Below are 6,655 nucleotides of genomic sequence, written 5' to 3'. Positions count from 1 at the left end.
GTTACAGGTTAAGTGATCACATGTTGTGAGACATAAGTTTAAGATAGATATCCCCAAGGAAATACTCAAGAGAAGTTATGCCATGGATCTCGTGAAAGCAAGCACTAAGTTATGCAGTTATAAAAAGTAAGCTGTAAGCTGAGAGTGATATTAGTATTAATATTGAAAAGTACTTGAGGAAAATCTAGTTTCAAGTTTTGCAATTTCAAGTGCAATTTGTAAATTGGTGAAGGAAGAATGATGTTATATTCATATGAAAGAGTGGAACAAAGGATGATTGAAGTTGACCTTGATAATGAAGTCAGATAATGAAACTTTCCTAATATATTATGAAAATTGGAATTCGAAGGTGCTTGAGGCATACATGATTCAAATGAATCTGAGTTTTAAGTGACAAATCAATATCGGAATGCAAGAAGGATACAAGGTAATATAGCGGCATGAAGAATAATCGAGGAAAAAGGATGACTCTTAGGAATTGTGGTATTGCATAAGATGCAATGATCAAGTTAAGATAAATCTTTGAAGTATCAATGGGATTATAAAGCATACACGCATAATAGATTATAATTCAATGGATGACATTATGATGCAATGATATATAGTACAAGGAAACTTAAACATATAATTGGAAATGAACAAAGAGAAATTAGTCTGAAGGTATTTGAAAACAAAGACCCGTATACATAATGAGGAATATGGACATTTGAATGTGGGTGTATACGTATATGTGGAGATTAATGTTCCAATCGTAAACTTGCAATAAAAAGATAGTTTCAAAAATTGTGGTTTCCATGATCATGAAATATATGGAGATTATTAATATGTAGGCATACGCTTGGAGTTATACATCTTGTGATCCCCATGCATCATATGGAAGGAGATATTCCATAGGGGAGCTTACCCTAATTTATGGTTACATGACAATAGGTTTGACATGAAATTAAGAGTGCCTTGGCATAAATGTAGAATGTAATGTGAAAGGTTAGAAAGCCACATATACTTTAACAAAGCCAATAACATGAAGGAGGGGGAGATATGGATGTTGATAGGCTGAGCATAAGGACTTAAGGATAATTAATGCAACTATATTAAGGTAGATGGTATGATCCGAATTAAGAACATGGACGCCTTGGGAGATTTTGAAATAATGTCCAGTGGGGTTAGTGAGCTAAAGTGTTATCGGGCATGCATTGAACGACTAAAGTTATGAGTGACTTTGAAGATAAGCCTTGGATTCTTTAAGTTCTCAATGGAACTTTATTAAAGGAAGCGTATGGAAAAGCATAAGAGAATATATTAGTTTGACTTACTACAAGAGGTCAAAAGTTGGATGGCCATGAGTGGCTTGTAAGTAACCCAGGAATGTATAGGTAAGTGTGCAAGGGAGCTATGATCGATAGATAAGGGTAGAACTTTAATGATGAGACAGTGTTCGCTGCGTTAGACCTTGAACTATAAAATATGGATATGTATCCACCTTATGAATACTCTAATGTGATAAATTCGAAAGACTTTTCGTAATGAGAAAACATTAAAGCTTAAGGAGCAAATGGCTATACAGTCAAGTTAGACTCATGACTGACATGCCACATAAGTATGAGGATGGGATACAAGCATAAGTATACTTGGAAATACTAGTTTGAGGCAATGATTATCTTACTGTTTTATGGACTCGATGAGGTTCTGGTCTTGATATAATTGTAGACGCAAAACATAAATTGTGAAATGTACTTCCCCACAAGTTTCAATTTATTTTTAAGTAATTATCAAGGTAAAGTACTTGATAATGGTAGGCAAAGGTTGAATTGTGTTTCGAATGTTTAGAAAATGAGGGTAATACGGTTTGATTAAATGAAACTATTATCTGTAAGGGAATAGAAATATGCTACGGGGACTATAAAGATCTACTTAGAAAAGAAATGATGATTCAAAAATTCAAGTACTCATGTACAAGTAAGGGTTTGGTGATGAGATATGACATAGGGTTGAATTACTCCAATATGAACTTTGACTATAAAAATTTGATTTATATAATACATGTTGTTTGGGGATGCTGCCAACTAGTGGTTAACTCTCATATGAGAATGGAATATGTGTAATCGAATTCATGTAATCGAAAGTGTGAAAATTTCCCTTGATTGGCATAAGCCCATGACTCAAAATGGATGATTATGGATTTAATCTTCTAAGGTAACAAGGGCTGAAGGAAGTTGATACTAGAAATATTTTGATAAATGATACTTTGATTTTAAAGTGTACTTGAGGGGAGATAAATGTTTATTTTCATTTTCAGATTGATAAACTAATAAGGCCATGAGATCCAGTGTTTGGAGTAAAATTTGAGGAATCACAAGCTAGATATGTTTGTATGTGACGTATAACTAACAAGTTGGTTATGACCTAGGAATTATAAGCATTGATTAAGTCCATAAGGATACATCCAAAAGTAGGTTTATTTATTTAAATATATCGTGGTAATAGACGAGATTTACTTAATAAGTACTCGATCATGAAAGTACTGGAGTTTTCTTTTTAAGAATATGGTTACTAATGGTTATCAAATTTGAATTATCTGTGATGTTAAATATATATATGGATAAATAAAGAGTGTTTGATGCTTATGTATTATGAAATGCTTGAATAGGAATTATAGTGCACACCCCTTTAGGAGAAAAATTGATTTGGAAGTAGTTGTAATATGGAAAGAGTATTCTGAAGTGGGAATTATTGATTGTTGACAAGTGATAAAGGTAGCGTAACGATAAGAAATCCCATTAGAGGCTGAATTGCGTGGACATAAGAGACTTTGCGAGATAGTTAAGGAAATGGTATCAAGGAAATGTTAGGTATAGCGCGGTTAAGCCGTATGCGATGGACTAATATGATTAAGAAGATTGAAGCTACATAAATGTGAGGTAAACATAAATATGAGGATACATAAATGAATGAATAAGAGCATCCCAATGGTTAAAGTATTGTGGATGAATGCTCGAATGGAAGAGATGACATAGGAAGTTGAACATCAAATGAGAAGACAATACCCCACCTTTTCTCTGAGTTCAGTAAATGAAACTTTGATGTCAAAATTTTATTTTTAAGGGGGTAGTACTATCAAGCCCGACCTTATAAAGTACTTGCCATGTCCTTCATGTGATTGACAATATGCTTGCATACTTGGAAAGCCCCAAAAAATCGTCAAAAGTCGATATTGTACCAAATTGTACTATTAAGTTGTATTAAACCTCGAACTAGTCTAAATAGAGATCTTAAGATGAAATTGAGAATTTTAAAACCCCAGAATGACTTAAAATGATGATTTGGAGTTCGAGGGCTGAATTGGAGTCAATTTGGAATTTTCATGTTATAGGGGTAAAATGGTAATTTTGTTACCTAAGGACAAAATGGGAATTTTTAGAAAAGATTTTGATCACATTTGACTCATTGGAGTATGATTTGAGTTTGAGAGGTAAAAAATTTTAATTCCGAAATTTTTTCAAGCATAGGGGCAAAATAGTCATTTTGCGGCCCAAGGGCAAAATCGTAATTTTACACCACCCAACACTTGTCCAGCAAATGGACTTTACCCAATATTATCATGGATAATTGAAAAAATTTAAGTGGTGGAGAGAGATTGCTTAATGGCTAAGTATGACACATGGACCAATGGAATGGTGACATGTGTCAAAATCTCATCCATTTATTATTTTCCTTATAAATTAGCACAAAATCAGCCCATTTCTCACCCATATGGCCGGCCAAAGCATGAAGTGAAGAGGAAAGGAAAGAACACAAACCCTAGGTGGGAAAATTGAAGAAAAAGTGTGGGATTTCAAGGGATTAAGCTAATAAAGATAAAATTTTGTGATTTTATCTTGTGATTTACACTACCCATGCTTTCTTTTTCATTTTTCATGCTTAGAACTCAAGTTTGTATGATGAACTCATGCTGGCCGAATTTGAGAGGAGAGGTTTTGAGCATTGATTTTGCTAGATTTCAAGCTAATTAAGTGTTTTTGGTTGTTTGGTAATGGAAAGTATGAAAATCTAGCAAAGAATCACTTTGTTCTTCACAAACCCACAAGAGGCCGAATTTTCTAGGGAGGATATTGAGGCTGAAATTGATGATATTTCATGATATTTTGGTGGTATTTAATGGTTGGTAAGGCTAGAAATTTAATGCGAAATTTTAGCATAAAAATATGAATTTTTACCTAATGTATAGACATGTGCAATTTATGGTTCAGACTGATAAATTGAATCATATTCACAGTCATTGAGGTATTTTAAGTATAATTGGAGTGTAGAAAGTGAAATAAATCGATTTGGAGTTAAATTGGAGGTTTTAGCCAATTACACCGAGAATAATGCGAATTAGGTCTAATACCGTATTTAAACGGCTATTCAGACATTTTGCATCACATTTCGTGCATTCATATAGATTTATAGAGCTTCAAATAGTTTATGATAAATTGACACAATTTATTGAAATTCGTGCCACGTATGATGTATAGGTGGTGAACCCTCTAATAAGGGGTAAAGAGATTGTGCCCGAAGATCAGGAATAGGAGTATATCGAACTCCTAGTACTGTGAGTAACCTTACTATCATCTTAATTATCTAAAGTATGTTTTATCCGATTTTGTGAATTTTATGAAAAATGAATTAAATGATTAATTTTTCGATTTTATAAAGAAAATGTGATTTAGTGAAATGATTTCATAAAATTGTTTTAAAATTGAATAATGGCTTTGAAAATAGAGTAATTGGAGACCATTTGATGTATTGTGAATTTATGGTTCTAATTGATTGGTTTGTGACAATATTGGCATGAATGGCTGAATTGGTATTTGTGTTGAAATGTATAAACTGTGTTTGCCTTGATAGGCTGGAAAATGATAAAATTGCCATATCATGTTATTGAATTTTATTGATTGGTGGGATGATTATTAGCTTACTGCAGTGGGCGGGTTTTCGTGGACCAGCCTATCAGAGGGGCACGATAAACCCCATTATATCTTACCTCAGTATGAGAGGCGCGAGTGGATAACTCCTAAGGCTAATACTTTTAGAGTTCACTTCACCTCAAACCACCACTTGAAGGGGAACTTGGCTAACGCCAAGGAACGGCTATGTTTTCAAAATAAAAAAATGATTTATGGGAACATAACTTTTGAATAGCCTTGGCGGACTCGGTTTGGGATAGCCATCGGCCAAGGTATCCCTGATGACTGAGTATGATAGTGATTTTGGCACGAGCCAAAGTTTTAAAAAATTCATAAGCCATGTTAATTACTCAATTTATATGAATTGATTTTATTTGGTTGAAACAAGTTGAAAGGTGATGAATTTCAGTATGTTAAAATATTTTATCTGTCTCCATTTACTTGACTTTGGATGGTTTAGATAGTATCTGTTTACTCACTGGGATTTTATAATCTCACCACCCTCATTTCCAACCATTTCAGGCCTGAGGTAGCCTATGGATAGCAAATATCGCCAAGGATTATAGTCGGCTTTACTGCTCCAAAAACTGTAAGTTTACTGCCTTTGTGCACTTTTGTTCCTTGTGGACCCACGAGTCATTGTAAAGTAAATTTCATATCCCAGTTATCTGTATTATAGTGCATATGAATTTATTTAGCTTTTACATTACAAAAATTATTTACCGATAACTCTATAAATATTGTTTTACAAGAAATTAGAATAATTTATTGAATATTTTTATTTTATTCAAATAGTTGCAATATCATTTTTAATAAATGTTTTAGACACCCAAATTTATTTTAAATCATGAAATATGTGTTTTCCATTCATCTACTACATCTTTAGTCGGGTTCGAAAAATTTCGAGGAAAAATGACGAAAACGCCCTTGTGAGGTGAAAATTATTTTTCCACGATTTTGAAAGGGAAAATGCTTAAAATTCTTTAAAAAAGAGGTTTGGCGATGATTACTCACAAGGGAGATGAAAAAAATGGTACTAAAGCCTTGCAGGGTTCTGGTTGGCACTCCGGGTAACGAATATCTACCGAGACGTCGCGGTGGTTGTCACGAGCTCGAGAGGAGTATCGAGTCATGACAGTTAGGTTCTGATACCACTTGTTGATTCCAAAAAGTATGCTAGAAGGGGGTGAATAGCACTTTTGGAATGTCACTAAAATTATTTCCTTGTTAAAAGCTTACTAAAAAAAAGTTGATGAGGAATGTTTGGAACCTATTGTTAGAGTGATTCAAGAATAAGTAGAATGAAAAAAAAAAAGGGAAATAGACGATGCTCAACAATTTATAGTGGTTCAATCCCATTCACTTACATCCACTACTTTGATCTTCCGATTAAGGATTTTCAAACCAATTCAATAAAATTAGTGGAATTCCCAAGGTTCCAATAGGGTTTCACAATGGCTTTTTATAGGCTCAGTCCAAACCATTAAAAATGATTTTTCTCGAGATCAACCATGTCACAACCTAAATTTCGGGCCGTGACTAGCACATGGACCTAATGAGCATAGCCACTAAGTCCAAGCAAGCCTATTTATATAACCTGTTCATCAATCTATTAAGTATTCTTAAAGTCACATTTCATGATCTCAACTGTAAGTACTTGAATGATATTCTACCATGATCAAATATTCGCATGTATATATATATTACCC

This window comes from Theobroma cacao, chromosome 10 (genome assembly GCF_000208745.1).
Source record: "Theobroma cacao cultivar B97-61/B2 chromosome 10, Criollo_cocoa_genome_V2, whole genome shotgun sequence".
Classification (NCBI taxonomy): Eukaryota; Viridiplantae; Streptophyta; class Magnoliopsida; order Malvales; family Malvaceae; genus Theobroma; species Theobroma cacao.
This window is presented reverse-complemented; position numbering follows the sequence as displayed.